At 45.8% G+C, this 23,531-nt stretch overlaps 1 protein-coding gene and 1 long non-coding RNA gene across 3 annotated transcripts in view; one reads left to right on the forward strand and one right to left on the reverse strand.

Annotated features, from left to right (window-relative positions):
• FAM184B (family with sequence similarity 184 member B) overlaps positions 1–23,531 on the forward strand; it is an 805,260-nt gene that overhangs the window by 619,287 nt on the left and 162,442 nt on the right. The window lies entirely within an intron of this gene.
• LOC138516628 (uncharacterized) overlaps positions 12,746–23,531 on the reverse strand; it is a 180,747-nt gene continuing 169,961 nt past the window's right edge. Inside the window, exon 2 of the long non-coding RNA XR_011282291.1 lies at positions 12,746–13,923. This is a non-coding gene — a long non-coding RNA (uncharacterized lncRNA). The remainder of the gene's footprint in view (positions 13,924–23,531) is intronic.

Raw genomic sequence — 23,531 nt, forward strand, 5'->3', positions numbered from 1 at the left:
GCAATATCGCTTGCCTCTCGCATCCATGGAGTCCCTTACTGAAATAATTAAGAACCTTCAGTCCCGGGGATAATCCGTCCAGTCCACAGCACCTTCAATAATCCGGTGCTGGGAATATTGAAGCCAAACGGCCAGTGGAGACTCTGCGTCGACCTTAGGGAGCTCAACAAACGGGTCCATACTTCCCGATGGCCTCTTCCCTACATTGACCAAAGGCTGGCCCAGATCCAGGGGTCACAGGTATTCACTGCAATAGACCTGACGAATGGATACTGGACTGTGCCTGTCATTAGGGAGGACCAATACAAGCTGGCTTTTACCTTTGGGGGTGAGCAGTACACATGGACCCGGTCTCCCTTCGGATACCTCACCTCCGGCAATTAATTCAACATTTTCCTACACAAGGCCATGCCCGACCTGGGTGCGAGGGGTAACCTGGCTTATGTAGATGATGTCCTCATCAAAAGTTCATCTGTGGAAGAACACATAGTGGAGATCCGTTATGTTCTGGCACAGTTGAGGGCCGGCGGAGCAAAACTTTCCTTTCAGAAAGCACAGTGGTGTAGAACCTGTGTTAATTTCTTGGGGCATGAGATTACTCCTCAGGGTCTCTGTCCCCAGGAAAAGAAAGTGGAAGCACTTCAGAAACTAAAAGACCCCACAACTCTGCGGGAACTAAGGAGCTATGCAGAGATCACCAGACCCCTGATTCATCTCTTGAAGGGGGGGGTCAAGTGGGAATGGGGTCCAGAACAATCCGAGGCAGTAAGACAGCTCAAAAGAAGCCTCTCGCAAGCGCCCTGCCTAGCTTACCCTGTCAGAAACAAAGAGTTTTTCTTGGAGACAGGGTTCTCTAATACATGCTTGACTGCAGTATTATATCAAAAGCATGACAAGGTCAATAAAGTAATCTCCTATGCGAGCAAAACTTTATCCTCTGTGGAGGAAAAATTCACCAATTGTGAGAAGGCACTCCTGGCAACGGTGTGGGCATTTAAGAATTACTGCCCGGTTATCCAGGGGGAACACACCATCGTGGAGACTCCACATCAGCCTCTGCAATATCTCCAAAGTGACAGAATCCGGGCCGGAAATGTGAGTAATTCCCAAATTACTTCCTGGATTCTGTCAATGCAAGGCTTTCCTGTGGAGGTCAGATATGGCCAAAACAAGAAGAGTCGCCTCGCGCAAGGTCTGGCTGACTTGCATGATTGTGCCAGAGAAAACTGTCTCGAGGACGAAAGTCTAAAAATCAAGGACAACATGGAGGCATACCTTAATTCCCCACACAAAGTCTTTGAAGACAAGTGTGAGGGAATGCCCACTGTCTATGTGGATGGATGCTCTTAGCATGTTGACAACAACGGGGATAAAGAACTGGTGGCCGGCATAGGGAATGCATGGGTGAATGAGTCCCCAGAACCCTCCGCTGGATACAAGATTGGTCCCCAAAGTAGTCATGTGGCAGAGTTGATGGCTGTGTATCAAGCCATCCTCACTGCTGTCCAACATCAACTCCACAAACTGGTCATAATCACAGATCCGGATTATGTACGGAACGGGTTCGTGGAGCACCTGGTTAATTGGAAAACCAGAGGCATGTTATGTGCTACTAACAAACCTTTGAAACATGGGAAGTTAACCAAAATATTGATGATCTGGTCACCTCGAATGGGATGACCATCTACTGGAAGAAGATCAAGGGTCATTCCAAAGTAGAGGGACCAGACAAAACTGGAAATGACTTAGCTGATCAGCTGGCCAAAACCGGGGCCATCCAAGGGAATCTAATAGAGATTGAGTCCCTGTTGGGGGAAATCCAGGTCACTGCTATTACTAGGTCCCAGACAAATGCTCAAAATGATCTTTCGACTACACAATGGATTAAGGAGACCCCAGATTCCGATTTGAATATGGGTCAGAAGGTGGATCCAATAATTGGTAAGTTTTACCAACACATTGAGGACCCTGAGAACTTTCCCCTGACGGATACCGATTACATTGGGAAAGAGGACCTTAGAGTGTTGAAGAAATGTCCAAAAATGTTCAGAATCCAAGATGGTTTGTTGGTAAGGAAATCCCAAGCTGGCCATGATCAGTGGGTGGTCCCTACCTCATTCCAAAGCCTGATGTTAAGTCACGCCCATGAGGCGGCCATCACCGGTCATAGGGGGTTTCATACAACACTTGAGATCTTAAGAGAGGTTGCATACTGGCCACACATGGGGCAGGACCTCGACCAATACTTGAAGGGGTGTCTTGTGTGTGCACAATTTCAGCCAACATCCCTCACACACCGTGCGCCTCTCCAAAAGAGGGGATGACACTGCCATGGTCATATTTGCAAGTCGACTACATAGGGCCCGTGATTCGCTCCTCTAGGGGAAATAAGTACATGTTGACAGTGACATGCTTATTTACTAAAAGGGTGGAAGGTCTCCTGGCCCCAAACTGCAAGGCAGAAACAGCAGCTGCCCTGATGATCAACCACATCTTTACCCGTTTTGGTCTACCCCAAAGGATTGAGTCAGACAGAGGTAGCCATTTCACTAGCGAAGTAATGACAAAGATGTGGGAGATACTGGGGGTTAAAAGGAAGCTACACATTGCTTACCGACCAGCTTCTTCTGGGGCAGTAGAACGTTACAACCGAACCATTGTGAGCATCTTAAAAAAGTTTGTGGCAGATTCTGGGCCAAGTTGGGATATTCGATTAACTCTTGTCCTAATGGCCATCAGATCTACCCCTTCATCTGCAACCAAAATGTCACCGTTTGAGCTGATGACTGGACGCAGGATGGTGCTTCCCCAACATTTGCTTTACAGGACCCAAGAGCAGACATTGATCAATGCCTCCACAACTCATGAATATGTTGAAAATTTAAGGAAACACCTCCAACATGATTTTGCCTATGCTCAGCGAAACCTAGAAAGATCAGCCGATAGCATGAAGACTCATTATGATTTAAAGACTACTAGGAAAGAATACAATGTGGGAGACCGGGTCTATCTATACAATTTCCAAAGGAACCAGGCCAAACAGCGGAAATTTCTGCCTACATGGAAGGGACCTTTTGAAATTGTAGACAAGATCTCCCCAGTCGCCTACAAGATCCGCATCCCCAAAGGCAGTTTGGCGGAAGGGGAAGACAAGTGGGTCCATATAAATCAGCTAAAGTGTTGCCATCCCAGGCACACTCTGCAGCAACTGGAGGAGTCCTCTGCAATCCCAGAGGGGGCCGCTCCAGAGTAATACATTTCCAACCCGAAAATATTCCACATATAGCCTATAGAATTGAATGCAAAGGTCTCCTGATGTATAAAATGTATATGTTCGCCCCACCCTTAATAGTGGTGGAGAAATGTCTACAAATATGTTTCTGCCGCTTTTGCTTTGTCATCCTAAGAGAGATGAAACCAAGGAGGACGACCCGGGGACCGGGAGCAAATATCTGAGGGGCCCGGGGTACCGCCAATACTCATCAGGACCGGCGAGGAGAACCGATCGATCCACCCTGATGGAGGAAAAGATGCTGAACTTTACCATCTGCGGAATCGGAAGAAGATGATGCGGACATCCCAGCGCGTGGATCAAAACATCCTGTGCACCTGACTCCCCCTCGACTCGAAATCAAAGTGCAGTCGGGCGGGGGGGCTTGTCAGGTGTATCGACCCACGTTCAAGTTATTATGCTGCTACATTTGGTGCTGTGGGCTTAGAAAATCCAAGATGGTTGAAAAGCCCACATTTGCGCCAGAATCCAGGAAAACCGTGCAGTTTTTGCGTACACCAAAATGGTCGCCTGACCTGCCACCCACCAGCGCGAGCGTGATGTGCCAGAAGCGCCATGAGCGAAATCAGTGCAAAGGAATATGGTGCTGTTCAAAATCTGTTTTAATTAATGCCAAAAATTACTAAAATCATGGGCACAAAACCACCGTACAAAGAATCCAACTTCTGGTTGGGTGTTCTACATTACTCTACTGCAGAATCCACATTAATACAATGTTAGCAAGGATCATATGCTATCAAGTAAAATCCCCTTTTTGAAATGTATTAATTCAAGACAGCTCCCAAAAATGGGTGCAGTACCGGTGCTTGACACTAACCGGCGCCAGCGATCTAAACTCTTGACAGAAGACCGGTATTTCAGGAGCTGAAAAGGAACCTGAGTTAGCTGGAAACTTCAAAGCCTTGCTAGTCAATGGGAAGCCTTCACACCTCAGAACTCCTCACAAGAAGGCAGTTTGATTAATTAAAAGTTCAAGAGGCCTCTGTCCATGGGAAGCATTCCCACATGCTCTCACCACCAACAGCACAGGATATCGCCCTGACATGTAAATTAGGAGGGGAGGAGAATTTCCCTGCAGCCTGGAGGAAATAGACCATAGCTTCTTTCAACTGAATAGGATATGCTGATTTGAGGTGTAATTGTCAACAGTTGCTCTGGGGGAAGGAAAGACATTTGATCTCTGAGTCAAGCCAAGTTCCTGGGGGCAGGGACAAGCAAATGGGTGTACTGAAGGAGAGGTATGTTTTATTAAATTGCTTATAAAATATTGTATGAAGCTGACAAAAATGTCCAATTTGAAGATTCTTAATATGAAAAATGTACCTACAATTTGAGACTAAACTCAACTCCGTACGATGTTCTGAGACCGAACCCCGCAATTTATTAATGCTGCAGAAACTGTATTTACACTAGAGAATTGAAAACTTATTGTAATGTCCCCAGAGAGGGGCTGTACCTCCGTGGAAGGTTTGATGAAAAACCAACATGGCAAAACAAACTAAAAGCGCAAAATGTTGTCGTTTCTGAACCCAAGCTCGCAGGAACATGAGGTTTGGACAGAGACCGGTCTTAATTCATCTGTGATGTGTACATGTATTATGAACCAAAAAATGTGGTTCTAAGTAAAAGCAAAGGGGGGTTTCTTCAATAGATTGTAAAAAGGTAGCATCACTCTGACTCACAACTCAGTTATTCAGTTAAAGGACAGAAAATCCTCTAGCCTATCAGGATCCTTAGTGGGTTGGGCATAGAAAGTTAGCCTTCCCACCCACTTTCAAAAGACATAAAAAGAAGCACTGAAAGCCAGATAGGGGCGGCTCTTTCCACTTTCATCCGAAGCACTTTGACGAACGACTTCAAATTCAGGCAATATCCAGAGACCAGAACTTAGAAAACCAGACTCCAGACTCCAGAACTTTGAAGCAGAAGGCCTACTGCAAGCTAACAGTATTCTCAGCTGGCCTTACGATGTTGCAAACTGATTTACCCCAGACTTCCAAGGGGCACATCATAATAAAACAGCCGGGCTGTGCTGTTTGATTCTAGCCAAGAACCTTTGCCAGAACCAGACCCAGAGAGCAGTGCTGTATCCAGAACCACAGACCAGACTGCTGTGCAGTGCCAAGAACTTTTTCCAGAACCAGAGATCCAGACCAGCAGAGCAGAGAGAACCGCAGCTAAACCTGTTGACCAGATCTGTGACGAGGCCCATTCCTTCCAAAATTAGGAGCGAGTATCCAGCCAGAGCTGTGCAAAACCAATCTCTTAGTTTAAAATAATCTAATTCAAACCATTCCACCTATTTAGAACTGCATAGAAATCATGTGTCCATTCTGTGATTTCAAACCTATGAAAGTGTCATTTGTCATTTGAATCTTACTTTATTTCTGAGAATCTACCTCCATTAAATCGTCTGTATCTTTTGAACCGCACGTCCTAGGAGCGAGATTTAACTTTCATTTTAAAGCTAACAACCTACGTTTTTTCGTAATTGCGATCGACGCACTCGGAAAAAGTGCTGCAAATTGCAATTTGACTCAATGTCTCCACCTGTCAAAATAGCTGTCTTTTGCTGCAACTGCTGAAATTCGTTTTCAACCTGATAATCCCTCATGAATCACTGATATTGTTGACCTGAACCAATCTTAAGTAGCTATCACCTACCCTGAATCTCCGATAGGGAATTAAAATCATTTTTAGCATATTTTTCACTTCATTGCAAATCACATTTAAAAGTATTTCTGCCTATTTTAAAAGCATACCAGTTGCTTTAAGCTTTCTAGGGGGGAACTGGAATTTGTATTGCAATTGATTGTATTCCTGAAAACTGTGTGCTCTCCTTCCATCTCCTTATATTGCATAGGGGGGGGAGTGAATTGTCAAAAGAAAAAGTGATCATATTATTTCTTGTTGAAACCATATCAGTTTATTTCTGTGCTGCATTCTTTCCATCATTGATTTTACTTGAAACCATAAAAGTATTCTCTGCTACCTTATCCTTTCTATACTAATTCCTCACTGATTGAAAAGAGTGTGCAATTGTAATATTACCCATTGTTGATCAACATTATATTCATGTGTGCTATCAAATATTAATTTATTCATAAAAGTGTGATATATATATATCTATTGTTTAATTTTTCAAATACATTTTTTAATTTGCAAAACAAACCTACTTCTTGGCTCAGTGAGGTCAGGGGGATTCAAAGAGAGGGGCGTTATATAAGGATTTTGTCATAAAAATATATAAAACAATATATAAATAAGGGCTTCCCTTGGGCATCCCAGATGAGGCATTGACTTTTTGCAGCAATTAGAGTCCTCAAGGAGTGAAGGAGTGTTATTTCCCCATGTTCATGGAGGTGTTCTCCACAGACAACCCACAGACCCAGTCCCAGCTAATTTGTATTTTTCGAATGAGGTCTCCATGGCTTTGAAAAACACATTTGCTGTGTCAATGTTGCACACCGATATATCCAATATGCTTACCACAACCTGGCCACACAAAGAGTCAAAGTAGCTGAGCAGCAGGGGAAACAGTTTGTCATCAGTGTCATTGCCACAATCGATGGCTAGCGTAAATGGCTGACATACCAGGGACTGCAGCAAAGATCTGTCTGGGGACAACACATTATTGATAATGTCAGTGGTTTTGCTCCAGTCACATGAATATTTTTTAGCAGCAGCGCACTGTGGTAACATATGACGGAAGAGGGGCCCAGCATGATCAGCAGTGGCAATTCAGAGGTTATGCTCCAAAATAGAAGCAGTAAATAGGGCCTCCACATTCGCAACTGCTTCATCTTCACCACCCTGACTGAGTGTGCCTGCAAACAGGTGACACTGGCATGGATCATTTGCTGCCTTTGCAGTAGTCATATGCTTCATACAAAGTACATGTGCTGCACAATCCCCAAGGCCTTTATCTCGTAGTTACACATCGCAGCTGCAAACTTTTTAGCATACAAATTGGGCCCCTGCGAGAGGACGTGAAGATTGGATAAGTTTGTGCATAGGTTTCCGACCACTTGCACAAATACCTTATATTTTTCTTAGTGTGGCCAATTGCTGCAACTCAGTGCCCTGCCTCTATAGTTTAGGATTTAACTTTTTATGGAGATACTAAAGATCCTGTGTCCTCCGCTGTTTACGCCTGTTAATGGAAGCCAAAGAAATATGTATTGCAGCGTCCCATTTCGACAAAGCTCATTCCCTTGTAATCATTGTGTGCCAGGTTACTGTACACAATCCAAGAGTTTCCAACCTTATGCGCTCCATAGGATTTGGGTCCACGACCTCTACCAGACCGAGCCACAATAGTAAGTGGTGAAGGTTTATGGGAGTTGTAGTCCAAACCAACTGGAAAGCCAAAGGTTGCAAGGCCCCTTCCCTAGGCTGAAAACCTTTGCAACCCATGGGCAAATAAAAACCAGCTAACCAATGCACAAAGGGGAGAGAATGATTAGTAAACAAAATATACAGCTCTAAAGTACTGCTGCAAGCCCCCTTCCAGCACTACGGTTTTTCCGTTGAGGCCAGTGAATTCACTGCTGCGAAAAGAGCTTTAGATTGGCTTATAAATGATTCAATCTTTGTGCCAATGTACGTTGCTTTAGCTGTTTTGATAGCGGCTGAATATTCTGTGGAGCAAGCTTTATATAACTTCCTTAGCGTGTGGTCATAGGCTTTACGCCATTGTCACTCAGCCTGTCTTAGTTTAAGTCGTATAGATTTTAGATGGTCTGAGAACCAAGGTTCTGATGGTAGACTGCGCGGTTGAATCAGGCGTGGAGGATCCACTATGTGAACGACTTCTTCAAGGGCCAGGAACAGAGAGGAGAGAGAGACTACAGGATCACACCTGCATTTGGCCGTAATTAGAGATGCCATGTTCTGGAGGTCAATGGACCGCCATGAGCATCTCCACATTTTTCCCTTAGGGGTCTTGAGTTGGCGCCCAGGTGTTTCCAATGAGCAGGACACTAAGAAATGATCAGACCAAAGAACAGTATGTATGGTCAGTAGTGTTTTGTTAGCAAAAATCAGATCAAGCATGTTGCCTAACTTACGTGTAGAGGTGTTGACAAACCGGTGGAGATCAAGATCATGTAAACTATCAAAAAATTGGTTGAATATAGGTGGCCTGGGTTGGTTAGATTTAATATTGAAGTTGCCCAAGACAATCACGTGGGTATATTGCACTTGAAGTTGAGCTATTAAATCAGGAAAACCTTCAAGAAAGTTGCCTTTAGGGCCAGGCAGGCGGTGTACCACCAATATGTGGTAAGTCATTGTAGGACAGTGGACAGTGGCTGGAGTAACTTTTGGACATTAAGGCACCACATAGGCTGAAGAAAGATGATCACAGTGATGCAGTAAAGTGCAATGTCTACCAGTAACTCACAAACAACACCCACCAAACTGAAGAACCACCATCAGGTAAGGACCAGTGTAAGCTGTGCCACAACCACACACATAAACCAGACAAAAAAGCAACTGCCAACCGAGGTAAATAGACAGGCATGCCATGATCACACAAACACTAAACAGACAAAATATTACATGTATTGAGCTGAACACAAACACACACTAATGAATGCATTGCTGCCGTTTTAAACAAATGTTACAGAACATCATAGCTCAGTGGGTTAATGTGCCCACTGCAGTCCCTCAACCTCTCAACAAGTGAGTTCAGGAAAAGGATTCCAAATGGGCGATCCAGTGGATGGGTTGCGCGCACAGCAGTAGCAATGGGGACATAAAGCAAAAGCACATTGCCCACTTAGAAATCATTTCTTGTGAGGAAATGGCCATGATTTAGCTCGCTATGTATTCAACAAACTGCCTTTGCATTGAAGGGTGACTAAAACATGAGGCAAATTGCCAAAAAAGAATGAAAGCTGAAGCAAAATAAACGTATTGGAAATTATTTGGAAAAGGAATATTGTATCCAGTATGGAAAGGAACTGTTTTTGGAGTTAGTAGAATATTCAAAACATCGTTTTTTGCTGGGAGCAGTGAAACACTGAACAATAAGTTTCCACACAACTGCGTGCTCTCTCAGAAGTAGGCAACAGCGTTTATCAAACACAATGATCACAGCCTTTATGTCACACACCACTGCTTCAACTTATTTACACAAGACCACGTCTGAATGGCACTGTCATGATGCAAGTCCCTCAGGCTAATCTCCTCCTCTTTTGTAGATGGTTCCCCCGCCTCATCAACTTCCTTTCATCTCCAACTGTCCCCTACACTTCCCCCTTCACTACCTTACCCTCCTCTCCCTCTGCCTAATCTCAAGCTCCCTCCTCACCTCTGCAGGGCGTGCTCCTAATTTGTAGCCCCCCCGGAAGGTTTTTAAGGCTGGCAACCTGCTACATCTTGCCACTCTCAACTTTGCTGTTAAACACTGCTCTGACATCTGCTACCTCCTAGAAGATCCTCTCCACCCCCAGATCCAACGGGCCGGGAGGGGGAGTAGCCTTGATCTTCCCTGAGTGGATTTCTGCCTCTATCATCCCCACTCAGACTTACTCCTCTTTCAAATGCATTGTCTGCAGGCTCTATCTCTCCTGGAAACTCTCTCACCATTGCAACTCTCTACCGGCCCCCTGGTCAAATTACCTCTTTTCTTTCCGAGTGGGCATACCTCTCCTCCTCCCTCCTGGCCTCATCCACTCAACTCCTCCTTCTTGGGGATCTCAACATCCATCTGGATTCTCCCTGTTCCTCGTCTGCGCTCTTTCGCAACCTCTGCAACGCGCTCTCCCTCTCTATCCTCCCCTCTGGCCCGATTCACTCCACTGGTCACACACTGGATGTCCTGATCTCCTCTGGCCTCCCCCTCTTTACTCCTCTCACCACTCCTCTATACTGGAGTGATCACTGCCTCCTCTCGTCCCATCTGTCCATCTCCTCCCCCCAAGCCAAGCCTTCCCCAAGATTGCCACCCACCTTCTCGGACATCCGACCCATGAAGCGTGTGTCAACCGAGGCTTTCGCTGCCACCTTCTCCCCTCCTCCCCCACCCCAGGTGGACTTACACCCTGACACAGCCCTGTCCCTGCTGTACTCTTCTATCTCTTCTACCCTTGATGTTCTTGCCTCAGTCATGAGGATCCCTTTGAAGTCCAAAGCCAAGTGTAATTCCTGGTACGACTCTGGCATAGCTACACTTAAACGTAAGTGTAGAGTGGCTGAGAAGAAATGGAGGGCTTTCTGCTCATCCTCTGACAAACTGGCCTGCCGCCTGCTCCAAAGGCAATACCGTCTTGCTGTCCACTCCAAGAAGAGAGTCCACATTCAAGCACACGTCTCTGCGGCATCTAACAACTCGGCCGAACTCTTTAAAATCTGCAAGGAGCTGGCCAACCCTGCTGCAGTCTCCACTCCCCCCCACTTGCCTCCCTAGCTCTTTGCAATGCCAATGCCTCTCACTTTTATTCCAAAACCCACGACATCCTGTCCACCCTCTCCTCCACCCCACTCCTCTCCTCTCTCCCTCATGGCTTGCTGACCCACCTTCAGTCACCCCCCACCTCCTTTCTCCCCGGATGAGGTTGCTAGACAAGTCTGATCTATAAAAGCCGCATCAAAACAGGTCCACAACTGTTCCTCTAAACCCATTAAGGGCCACATCAATACCCTTGCTCCGGCCCTTGCCGATTTCGTCAACCATTCATTTGCCTCTAGATCTTTCCCTTCCCCCCTGACGCACTCCCTTGAGCATCCTCAGCTCAAGAAACCCACAGCTGATCTCTCTTGTCCAGCTAACTACCATCCGATTTCCATTGCTCCCTTTCTGGGGAAGCTCCTGGAAAAGCTGTCCATCTCCCAGTTTAACCTTCTTTCTGACTCTTTTGGCTCTCTCCATGATCATCAGTCTGGCTTCAGAGCTGCCAGAAGCATGGAAACTGCTCTCCTGAACATCCGTGAAGACCTGGACTCTAACATTCCCTCTGTCCTCATCCTTCTCGATCTCTACTCTGCTTTCGACACGGTCAACCATACTATCCTGCTCAATCGTCTCCGTGATAACCTGGGTATCACTGATCAGGCTCTGGCCTGGCTGACCTCTTTCCTTTCTGATCGACCATCCCAGGTAATACTTGGGTCCTTCCTATCCGCTATCTCCCTCTCTACCTGTGGTGTTCTCCAGGGGTCAAACCTCTCGCCCTGGCTTTTCAACCAACACCTGGCAACTCTGGCCTACTGCATTTCCATTTTCTGCTCAAACTTCCAGTGCTATGCTGATGACACCCAACTCATTTTCAGGCTTCCTTCAGCCACCTCCTCGCCTTCCCTCATCTCTGAATGCCTATCTGCCATTCAGAACTGGTGTGCTGCAAATTATCTTTGTTTAAATGCCAACAAAACTGAGATCCTCCTCATTGGTACACCTTCACCATCCTTTCCCCTCACTCTCTGGCCCCTTGGCCCTCCTCCTACCCCTACTAGCGAGGCTAAGAACCTTGGAGTCATCTTTGACTCCACACTTTACTTCTCTGCACACATCTCTGACGTCTCCAAAAAGTAAAACGTCTAACTGCACCTCCTTAGAGGTACTCTGCTTTTCCTCTCCTTCCCCCAGAAGCTCACTGTCTCCCAAGCTCTGGTTCTCTCCAGGTTGGACTATTGTAACAGCCTCTTTCTAAATCTACCTGCCTCCACTCTTTGCCCTGAACAACTAATCCAGAACAGGACTGCAGGACCTGTCCTCGGCCTCAAGCCCTGGGATCTTATCTCTCCAGCTCTGAAATCCCTTCATTGGCTCCCAGTGGATGCAAGGATTAAATTCAAAACCCTCTGCATTGTGCATACCTTCAACTATCTCTCCGTAAATACCTCCCTTCTCGAGCCCTTCGCTCCTCTAATTCTAATTCCCTCAGGGTCGGTCGTTTTTCAAAGAAACGAGCCGGGGGCCGATCTCTGTCTTCGGCTGGGGCCTTCCTTTGGAACAGCCTCCTGTCCACCCTGAAACATTAGGAGAACCATCTCTGGTTCCGGAAGCACCTCAAGACCTTCCTTTTCGCTTCTGCCTTTGCCCCTCCTCTCCCCTGCTGATCTGTTTCTCTCTCTAGGCACTGTGCACCTGGCCACCCTCTGTCCTTCGGGCCCAGGTACCTGCTCACCCTGCCTCCCTCCTGCACTGCCTCCGGGCCACCTCCGGCACTGGGATCTGTAGCTGTACCCACTCTCCTTCTGCACTTATCATATATATCCTATTTTACTAATCACGCACTTGCCACATGTCTGGCTGCACTATCCTTCCCACTGCATTTATTATTTATTTATTTATTCCATGTATTATTTATTCTGTTCTCTCCTCTGTTCCGCACTTTCCACCCTTTAGTAAGATTGTATTTTTATTTTCTCTTATTCTCCCCCCTTTGCTTGGTCGTGCTTTGAAACACCTATGTATGAGCGTGATATAAATAAAATATCATATCATTATTTAACCAAAATATAATTTTATTCACATAACCAAAAGATAAAAGCCATGCTCATATACACATGTTTTACAGACCACATTTAGATGTTCAGACATATTTATGTAACCAACATTAACATCTAATTTCATTTTCAGACACAAAACAACCCAGTGATTACAATTTGGGACCTATCATTCGCATAGATCCAACATTTATATGCAATGTTTGAACACAAACTCTGACTTATTACAGACTCATTTAAATCCTTAGTTGTTCTTTTTTTCTATATGTACGACATGCCCTTCATTTGCAGTGTTGTTGGTAATTCATAGAAAGTTGACACGGTGTGTTTCGGCCGTCTCAAGAACCATAACTGTTGTTCCAAGCACTTGCAGCCTTCATCAGAATGTGACCATTTTTCAGATATCACAATGTGTATGCTGTGTCTTAGGTAGTAGCCCGAACCACAGCAGGGGTCCGAATTGTCCACTTGACTAATTAGAGAGTGAAGTCGTTCACCCAGGCCAGGAATGAATCATGATTTACAATTGCTAGATCACTCGGAGCTCGCCGGTCACACCAACAATCAGTAGGCAACAGGACAGAAGATTGATGGCACTTGCCCATTTTTCTTCAAAAATAAAGGTAAAACAGGTCATATCAAATTACATACAAAAGCTGCAAACGTAATGAAACAGAACCAACAGCTTATAGGTTTAAAAATAATAGTTGTTTGACAAGTTACAAGGCTCTATCGCTCCAGAAGTAGCTCTGACTTAAGTGATCATGACTCACCAGATACAAGTTCAGAGATGCATTGCATTTTCATTGAAGGGTGACTAAAATATGAGGCAAACTGCCAAAAAAGAATGAAAGCTGAAGCAAAATAAAAGGTATTGAAAATTATTTGGAAAATTACACCGTCAAATCTTTCCACCTTAATTAGGGGATCCTGGGTTCCTGCCTCCTGGGGCTGGCTCACAGAGATGATGATGCCGCAGAGGGTGAGATTGCCTGCTGAGGATCGAGTAAACTCGAGTGCAGGACTGCAGGCACAGCGGCACATGGATGTCAGGCAGGCTGGTCTGGGCTGGCCCCAGGTCACGAGCGGCAGCTCTACTCTCTCTGCTGCTGTCGGTCCATGCAGAATCTGCCGATGAATCCAGTGGTCACGTCGGGTCACTTGAGTCGGGAGTCCTGTAAAGAAGGCCAAAAAAAAATAATTATGCAGCTGCCTGCCACCTTCGGGCTCATATAGTGCAGAGACAAGTGAAATTCGTGCTGTTTCCAAGTACTGCCAACCACTCCCCCGATTGGCTACCAGCAACAGTTTTATGTAGCCAATCGGATGGAGGCTTGGACAGGACCCGGAAACTGTGGCGAAAACCCAGATACACCACACTCTTCCCCTGAGACCCGGCGAAGAACGTAAAAACCCATAGTCTCTGGGGAAAACCCCCCCAAAAAAAACAGCAGTCAGGCAGGTATGGGCTCATCTGAGATTTAGCTGAGATTTAGGAATGCACGGAAAGCCCGGCCGTGGAAATCTGCTACCTGACATTTACAATGTATTGATTCTGGGGGTCTTAATTATGTGTTGCTTAGATTTTTTTTGGGAAGTTTGTATTCCCTGTAGTTCATTCATGCTTCATTGTATATTATATGTGTTAACACTTTGTGCAGCACTATATACAAACTTTAAATAATAAGTGCATATCATATCCATAGCGATCTGAAGTTATATATTCAGTGATACAATCTCTATATGTGGAAGACACCCTTTTATTCGTCAAAACCCCTTCTGAGGAATCCCTGAGGAAAAGCAGAGTAAACCTTCCTCTCCTGAATCAGGGGATACAAGAACACAGTCGTTATTCTGGACTCTTGATTAACTGGGACAAGATGGAATTATTCCAGTTGACTGAAACTAACAAACTCCCTCTTGCATTAGTTTGTCCACTCTGCAATTCTGGATGTGTAAAATACCTAAGTCTCATTGTGGCCAGATTCCTGAAACAACTAGCCCCTCCTCCCCCCGCCCCCATACATCGAATTTCCGATTTTTATTATAGACCTCTACTAAAATGGAATAAACTCCCCATATCCATGATGGCACGAATCTCATTACTCAAGGTGGTTATACTTCCAAAAGGCCTGTACCTCTTCACCAGTATTCCAATATGAATACCACGCACATTTGTTACTGAACTCAAATCGGTATTAACTAACCTTGAGAGAGGTGGCTACTAGAGAAATGGAGCAGACGTGTCCTTGATTGCTCTGCTCCATTGAAGGATATCCTGTTTAAAAATTCTAACATTGGGTGTGTATTGAGAGGCACCTAATTTGGAATGGATGACACAAAGGAACAGTTTCCCACCGGACACTAGGATAGAGTGAATAGCTGCTCTGCAGCTGACGGACAACAGATGATTGGAGGCCCAAAGCTGGAAAGACAGACCAGCCATGGCCCGCTACAGAGGGCCGTATGACTGTGCCCTCAACACTGGTGTCCGAAGACCCCACCACCTGGGCAGTGGCAGGTGGCTTCCATACATCCTGTGAGCCACGGCAGAAGGAAGGCGGTGATAGGTATTGGGACAGCATGATTGCCAGGGACCTTTGGAGACCCCACAATCTGGGCTATAGTGACCGGCTCTCCTACAAACTGTAGACTGCAGCAGAGGAGGGAGATTGAATGGGCCTCGAGTGGTAGGTTGCGGATGGGTGTGCTCAGCAAGAACACCAGGGGACTCCACCTCACAGGCGGTGGCAGACAGCTGCCTTATATCTTGTAAGCTGTGGCAGCAGAGAAAGGGTGCCAATTGGCACACGGAGAACCTTGGTGTAAGGATAGGGTTGCGAACGGTTGTGGGAGAGGAGGACTGCACAGTGCTCCCGAGAGAAGAAAGTGTTAAAGGCACAGCCCAAAAAAGTTGGTGAGGGAGAGAGAGTGCTTTAGTCCTCACGAGCAAATGCGAAAGCAGAGAGGAAAGGGAGGTGTGGTAACTCTCCCAGGAGTAACTGACAAGAAATAACATTCTACAATAATTGATCAGACACTAGACTGGACTGGGCAGAACTCCCCCCTTGAAAGGAGGATGACGCTCTGACCCACGAAATGCAAATTCATTGTTGGGGATATGAAGTGGTGAGACATTGGCAACACCCTGGGCCAAGATTACTGCTTCAGTTAACTGTCACAACAGCCAAGAATGAATCAGAAAGCTGTATATCTGGCAAACACCAGAACTGCTGCTCTGGATTATGCACATGCCTTGTGGGGGTGAAAAAGGAGTATAGTCTTGAACATGGTGAGGCATGGTGGCACCATCGGGAACAAATACCTCAGTTAGACAACAATGCCTGACAGGAGACAAAATCCCTGTGACCTGGTGCAAGCGGAGGAACCCAACTCTGCAGGCAAAAATTAACAGTCAACAAATCCCACTGCCAGCAGTGCAACACTCAAAGTCTTGAACGATATCGGCACCCAGTCAGTCTCTGCAAAACATCAAGCAATGAAAGAATCCAAAGTCTACCGGTAGCGAAAAATAGATGCAGTGGGTCTAGACATTGGCCTAGTGAGACAAGACATACATAAAGTGTCTACCAGGGTAGGAGAGGAGGAGGAACGTTAATCAAAAATATGGGACACAATGTAAACATTGCAGAGGCGGGTTAAATCATTGTTGAACAGAGGAAAGAGTCTGGAAGAGAGAGCTGAAGGTGCAGAGGGGCGGGCGGGACATAATAATCTGCGGATGGTCGGACTACCAAAGAATAGTGCAGGCATGTTGATGGTGCTTTTCCTTGAAATGTTTTGGAAGAGATAGCTGTACCAACAGGTCTCTCTGACATCTTCTCAGTGGAGAAGGCAGATAGTGAGCAAGCAGTTCTGTCCCCGCTCTTCCCCTTGGTGGTTCTCCGTGGACTGTGGTGGCCAAACTCCTGAATTTCCAAGACCAAATACAATTCTCCAGGCTGCAAGGAAGAAAAGCCACTTTCAACATCGGAAGATCCAAGCTCGCTATATCCCCAGATTTCACAAAGGCAGTGCAGAAAGCAAGACAATCCTTCATCGTGATCAGAAGAAGATTACTTGCAGCCAATATCAAGTATTCCATGATGTTCCTTGTGACCTTGAGAGGGGATGGGCACCTGCTTCTTCCCAGCGAGATGTAACAGACAGCAACTGCCCTAAATAAGAAAAGAACATGAATAGAGGTATGGAATATTGGCAGACTTGAACAATCCCAAAATCTGTGAGGACTCTGGAGACTGAGATGAGATGGGTGATGCTTAATCCTCAAATTAAGGGAAGTCTACATAAATACTGCTATAGACTCTGAGTAACAACACTGAAATTGATTGCTGTTGATTAAAATCCCAAGAAAGATGCAGAGGTGGGAGTGAAGGATCAGGCCATTAGCCCCCCACTCAATCCGTACTGGTCCAACCTAAATCAACCTAACCGAACAAGATTTTTTTTTTTTATTCCCAGTTGATCAAAGATGTTGCTTTATGCACAGTTAACCTAATCAGTATGCCTGTTGAGGCCAACAGATACTTCTATTTGGGGAGACGTGTGGGGGGAAAGGGAAAGGTTTATATTGTTACATTCTGCCCCGTCCATAGTTTAAAAGATGCCCAATCCCCTGATAAGAGAACGTATGAGATCCTGATTTTTCAGCGTCATGATCACGAGTATGACCCAGGGTACACTGAACTAGAGAAGGATAAGGTGATTACATGGATGTCCTGGAATGTGAAAGGTCTGTGCGACAGAGTGAAGCAAAGGATGATTGCTTAGTTCTTAAAACAGCACTGTCCGGATATTTCTCTGTTAAGCAGAGGGCAATAGACTATCTCAGAAAACGCAGGCTTTTCAGGGACTCCGGCAGGATTGCAATACTGATCTGGAAGACGTTGCTGTAAAAAATTTGGGAGCTGGAGTTCGAGATGTAAGGAGCAGGTATAACTACTGTTCCTCAATATTTATGCAACGCTGCCCTTCAATCCATACCTACTGCAAGAACTTTAGATGCTATTGCTGGAGTACAGTGCAGACCTGACATTAATAAATTGCGACATTAATGATGTAATGAACTTACAGATAAATGGCCCACACTAGCAGTAGAAATCCTAAACCAACTAAACATTTCTCCTTTGTACAGCAATGGGGTTGAAGGATGCTTGGAGAGAATTGTATCCAAATGGGAGAGGATATTTCATTTAGGTGCTCACTCAACATTGTCCAGATTAACCACAGGGTGAAAAGATTGGAAAACATGCCCCAGGGTATATCTGATCATTGTCCTCGTGTGGGTACAATGACGGGAAATTGAAATGGAGGTGCCAGATACTAGCGTTTTAATGCTACCATCTACAAAGCCGGAAAATACTGGAAATGGTAGTGAATGAAACAGAGGAGTGCTTCTGCTTAAATGAAGGTGCAGTGGAAAGTGAATTATCCCTATGGGAGGCATTAAACCCAGTCCTGAGAGGGAGAATTATATGTAAGATTTCAGCTAAGAATAAATGTAGGATATATAAAGTGGTGGCAAAAGAGTTCTTTATACAGGAAGAGAAGAAAAGCTATGTAATGAATGGGACCCCCGAATCGCCAAAAGAGTTCAAAAGACTATAGGGTGAATATAAAATGATAGCGACAGTCATGGCCAAACAGGCGCACTGAGTCTCTCAGAGTTGGTTATATGAAATGGGCAACGAAGTTGGGAAGACGACTCCATGACTGGAGAGGAGGAATGAAAGTACGAGATGGGTGGGAGAGAGAGAACGAGTCGCAGGGGAAGTAGCTGCACAAGGGGCGAACAAATAGTAGAGGAGTTTGAAGGGTACTATTAGCAACATTATATCACCTCCAAAGCTGGGAAAAGGACAGACATTGAGGAATAACTAGAGAAAATCCCTCTTCCACAGTTGAGTGAAGAGTGAGCCTCAGAACTAGACAGATAACATGATTGCAGACATTGACAATGCCATCAATCAACTGCAGTTGGGTAAAGCTCTTGATTCCAATAGCTACCTGGTAGAGATGTGGAAAAGGCTATTTATATCATGAATAGAGAAGTGAATACTGCCCTTGGACCTTTCTGCTTATCATCCCATCTCCCTATTGAATGGTGAAGCAATGTTTCAAGCCAAGATCCTGGTTGACGTGTTTACTGAATGTTTGGCAGGTCTAATACACACAGATCAATGTGGATACCTCCCCAGAAGGGCCACACAAATGGCTTTAGGAAGGTTCCATAAAGTATATTGATAGCAGTTCTTCTAGATGAGCCCTATGCGATAATGTCGTACTCCCAAAAAGCATTCAGCTCCATACAGGAAAGTGGGATTTGGAACAAATTACATCTCCTGTGTTCAGCTATTGTATACTGGTCCGGTTGAGTGGCATATATCCTTGTTTATTGCTGCATCGTTGCATGGAAGCCCCACTCCCCCCACCTTTGATTACAGTGGTCATGGAACCCTTGGCAAAATGGATCAGGAGTGATACAGCACTAAGGGGAGGCTAGGAAGATATATAAGAACAATCTAATATTTTTTATGCATCCCAGCTACGTCAGGACACAGAGTAATGAGTATAATAATAATAATAATATGAATGAGAAGTATGGCAGATGGAGCAGGCAAACCATGTACTGGGAATTAACTGGGAAAATCAATGTTCCTACCAGATCGCTGCCCGCTAAAGATAGAAAATTATTGTTTTAAATGCCTAGGCATTCATATATGTAAGAAAGAGGAGGAATGTGTGCCCAAAAACAAACTGCAGATCCTCAACTAACTCAAAGGCGATGTTGCACATTGGTCGATGATGCGGAGCGCGATTAAAGGACGGGCTAATCTTTTCAAGATGTTCTCTCTACCCATACTCCTTTATATTCTCCAACACAACAGTAATGGTACCACCGGAAATAGTTGAGCAAATAGGGGCATTCACAAAGAAGGTGATTTGGGCCAAAAAAACAACACAACTTGCTCTAAAAACCTTATAGCGATTGACATGCAAGGTGGTATCTGATTTCCGGTTAGTCGCAAATATTGCTTGGCCTCTCAGTTTGCGATCGGTAATGAATGGTTGTATGATGAACATTCCAAAGCACATCTGAGGCTAGATGTTTCTTTAACGGGAGACTCAACAACATGGCAGGTGCTCTATGATATGATATGATATGGCATTTATAACACACCTGTACACAAATGTTTCTAGGCACCACAAGACAAGGGAGGGAAAACATAGGGAGGACAAGACAAACAATCCTAGTAGGCCTTGTGTCATTGGGATAGTGTAAGTGTGACATAGACTGACCTACCATAAGCAACAAACCAGATCCTGCGAGCAAATTTAAAAGAAGTCAAAAAAGCCATGGGATGGAAGGGCAGGGTTGGGAATAATTTACTTGCCCCATTTGGAAATAATTTAGATATCCCAGAGGTAAAAAAAAACTGGGGATCTTTTCACCGCACAGTAGAGGGCGACTGATAACCTTGAAGATTTAGAGGATCAGTATAACTTTGATGACAAGATACGCTGTGCATATATCAGACTGCACTAACAATCAAGTCTGGAGCTTTGAGCTAACCGAATGCTCCCCTGTGGAAGTCAATCTCTTGGCAGAAAGGATCCTATCCAGACCCATTTAAACCCTGTACCAAGAGATAATAAGCTACACCCTCCCCCTCTGGCAAAGCTCTGACTTAAATTGGAAGTGGATGTGGGTCAACTGGAGGAGGAAGAGGATTAGGCCTTCATTTCAGCTAAAGAGTTTGGTATGAACAGCAGATTCCGACTTATCCAATTCAAAATACTTTAAGGGTCAATTACTCTAGAGAACCTCTGCACAAGAGTGGTCGTACACCCAGCCAATCATGTCTTAGGCGTATCACTGAGAAAGGATCATTCTTCACAGACTGTGGGACTGTCCCAAAATTCAAGCATATTGGGAGGAGGGGTTTACCCATATTGCTAACTGCTGCTCCGAGAACATTTTGAAACCTGGGGTTGCTGAGCATTTGGAATGATAGGGAAATCCAGGCAGACAACATTGAAGAGGCTGCTGGTCATGTGACCAGTCCCTGCCACGCAGTTGCTCCGTTCATCACCTGTTTTCGCACCTTTCAGCCCGCTACATAAGAAATCCAGGCCAGCTCCAGACAGACAGCATTGAGGAGGCTGCTTGTTGCGTGATCTAAGCCCCACCCACTAGATTTGCCCTGCCACTTCCTTTCTTTATTCACTCCTAGATCAAGGGAGTCTCTTGCACAGATGTCCAAAGCTAAGGGCAGTCGAAGAAAAGGTCAATTCCTGTTTGGACGTGTTGGGACTGGGAGGATCCAGGGCCAGAACCCCTGCTCCTCTAACATCAGGTAAGCTCCCTCAAGTATGTGTTTCGCCCCTCTCCCAAAAGCCCGTCCCTACCATCACCATTCATCGCCAACCACACCACTCACCAGCAACATCATGGATATGACATCACAGCAATCTCACATGCGTCACCATAGACCCAATTAGTACTCCATCATCCACAACTACAAGAAGACTGATGCTCACCAGTGTCCGTTCAGCAATCAACCATGCAGCTGACATTGCCGACCTCATCAGCACACATGACTTAGACACCACCTTCATTACTCATACCCCACTCTGGGGTATTTTTAGGCTCTTTCCCACTCGGGGGTATTCTCATGCTCTCCCCACTCTGGGTCTCTTTTTGCTCTCAGTACCCACTCTGGGGTTTGCTCAGTCTCTGTGTGCTCCAGGGCTCTTCCCCTTCTCACTCCCCTGCTGTGGGGTATGCTTCTCCTTTCTCTCTTTCCCCTGTAGCCTCTGTGTACCTGATATCCTGAGCGGGGGAGGCATGGAGTCAGGTCTGCTTTCCTCTCTTCGCACAGCTGCTTACACAATATTTCAGCTGGGCTCCACGTCTGCTTTCCTAGGTTCTTCTCCCCCATTCCTGCAGTGCTGGTTGTGCGGAGTCACTTGCACAACAGTTCAGACGGACTCAACTTTGTCCTTCCGAGAGTCTTCCCCCTCGCTCTTGCAGTTTCTCAGGGCTGCTCGGGCCAACTGTCAGCTGCAGCTGAACCTGCACTAAAGCTCCACGGGGCCAGATCAGCCTCCTCCGTGATTGGCTGTTCCAGGGACACTCCTCCAGTGGGCTGGTTCATGTGTCTCCCATTAGTCCTCACAGGAGGTTGGGCATACCTAGGGTCAGAAGGGGGGGCAGTGACTTATTCCCCGGTTGGAATCTTTCTACAGGGGAGTCACCTTCAGAGGAATCATGCTTACCCTTTCCCTAGTCCCAAAGGGGGTTGGCTCCTTGGGAAGAGGTGATTATCTCCTTGGAATTGTTACACCTCTCACAGTCCTGCCCAAAAGGGACCGTTGCTACTATCCCGAAATCTTGCCACCTTACGCAGGCATGCTGCATAAGTGAGGACAAAGTCATATTCTACAAAAAAATATTTTTGGTGTGTTAAATAAGAACACATGAAAATAAAGGACATTGGGCCTCATTACGACCCACGCGGTAGGGGGTTAACGGCGCTGGTAGAGCTGCCGGCGCCGTTAACCCCCTACCACCTCACTGCGAGGTCTGCTCGCGGGACCCGCTAAGGACGCTTGGTAAAACCAGGCGTCCTTAGCGGGACCCGCGAGCAGACGAGGCATGGCTACCTCCATACTTGTAATGAGGCCCATTGCTTAAAACATTTTGTGTTTGACGTTTTTAAATGCCCCACATTAAGAACGTCCCCTGTAAAACAATGGTTGCTTAAATGGGCCATCACTTATAAATAGCCCCCACTCTAAATGCTCTGCCAACACAAAGCGAGCCATAAGCATCAAAGTACTTGTGAAGCCCCAACGAGGACTGCTCAATAGCTACTGTTTGGCAGCTGGACTGGCGTTGGGAGGGGATGTGTCTCTAGTGTGGGTTAGAAGGTGACAGCATGACCTGACCTGCGACTGAGAACCTATAGTTGATATGCAGGCAGCCGCATAAAAGCTAAACATTTAATCAGCGGCGGGGTGCTCAGTGACAGCTGTCTAGTTGGGCTTCTTCCAGTGCCCCTTAAGCTCTGTGGCCGGCGCAGCTGCCTGCTTTGGCTACCCCAAGAAATGGACCTGTTGCAGTAGAAAGCTCTTCGCCCTCACACTCCACATCTGATAGTTACATTCTTGCTTAAATATCTGCTTCATTCCCGGTTTCTTTTTGCTTACAAGAAAAACAAGCATTGGAAAAGCCAACAGTTTTGGCTTGTGTACAGGTGTTAGGCATTTGTCAGGCACTGCTATTAGATGCTGAGGTACTCACACCATCTTGTACCTGCTACCGTCAATGGCTAGTTAATACCAATACGGCAGTGCCTGGCAAGCGCCCTTCCCACGCCTTCACAAAAGCCCTACACTGTTGGCATTGCCAATGCCTGTTAATGTTATTTCTACTAAATTAGAAGGTTGATTCTTGGATGTAGCACTCAAAAGAGCCAACTCTCCTGACGGCAGCGGGCCTCCGGCAAACACAAAGTAGGGCAGTCTGGAAGCTCAACACGGACTCTCCTTGCACGACAAAAGTGGTGTCCCAAGTCTGAAGCTTCTTTTTGTAAAAACCAAAGGGGTTAAAACAAAAAAAAAAGGTTGATTACTTCCTCTTGCTCAAAAGTAGATGAGGTTTGTCACCCAAATCAAGCAACCTGACAATAGCCTTTAAATCATGGTTTACAACCAAGAGGAAGGAAGGATGCTGGCAGACATCACAGTAACTGCACTT

This window comes from Ambystoma mexicanum, chromosome 6q (genome assembly GCF_040938575.1).
Source record: "Ambystoma mexicanum isolate Mex_15411 chromosome 6q, UKY_AmexF1_1, whole genome shotgun sequence".
Lineage (NCBI taxonomy): Eukaryota > Metazoa > Chordata > Amphibia > Caudata > Ambystomatidae > Ambystoma > Ambystoma mexicanum.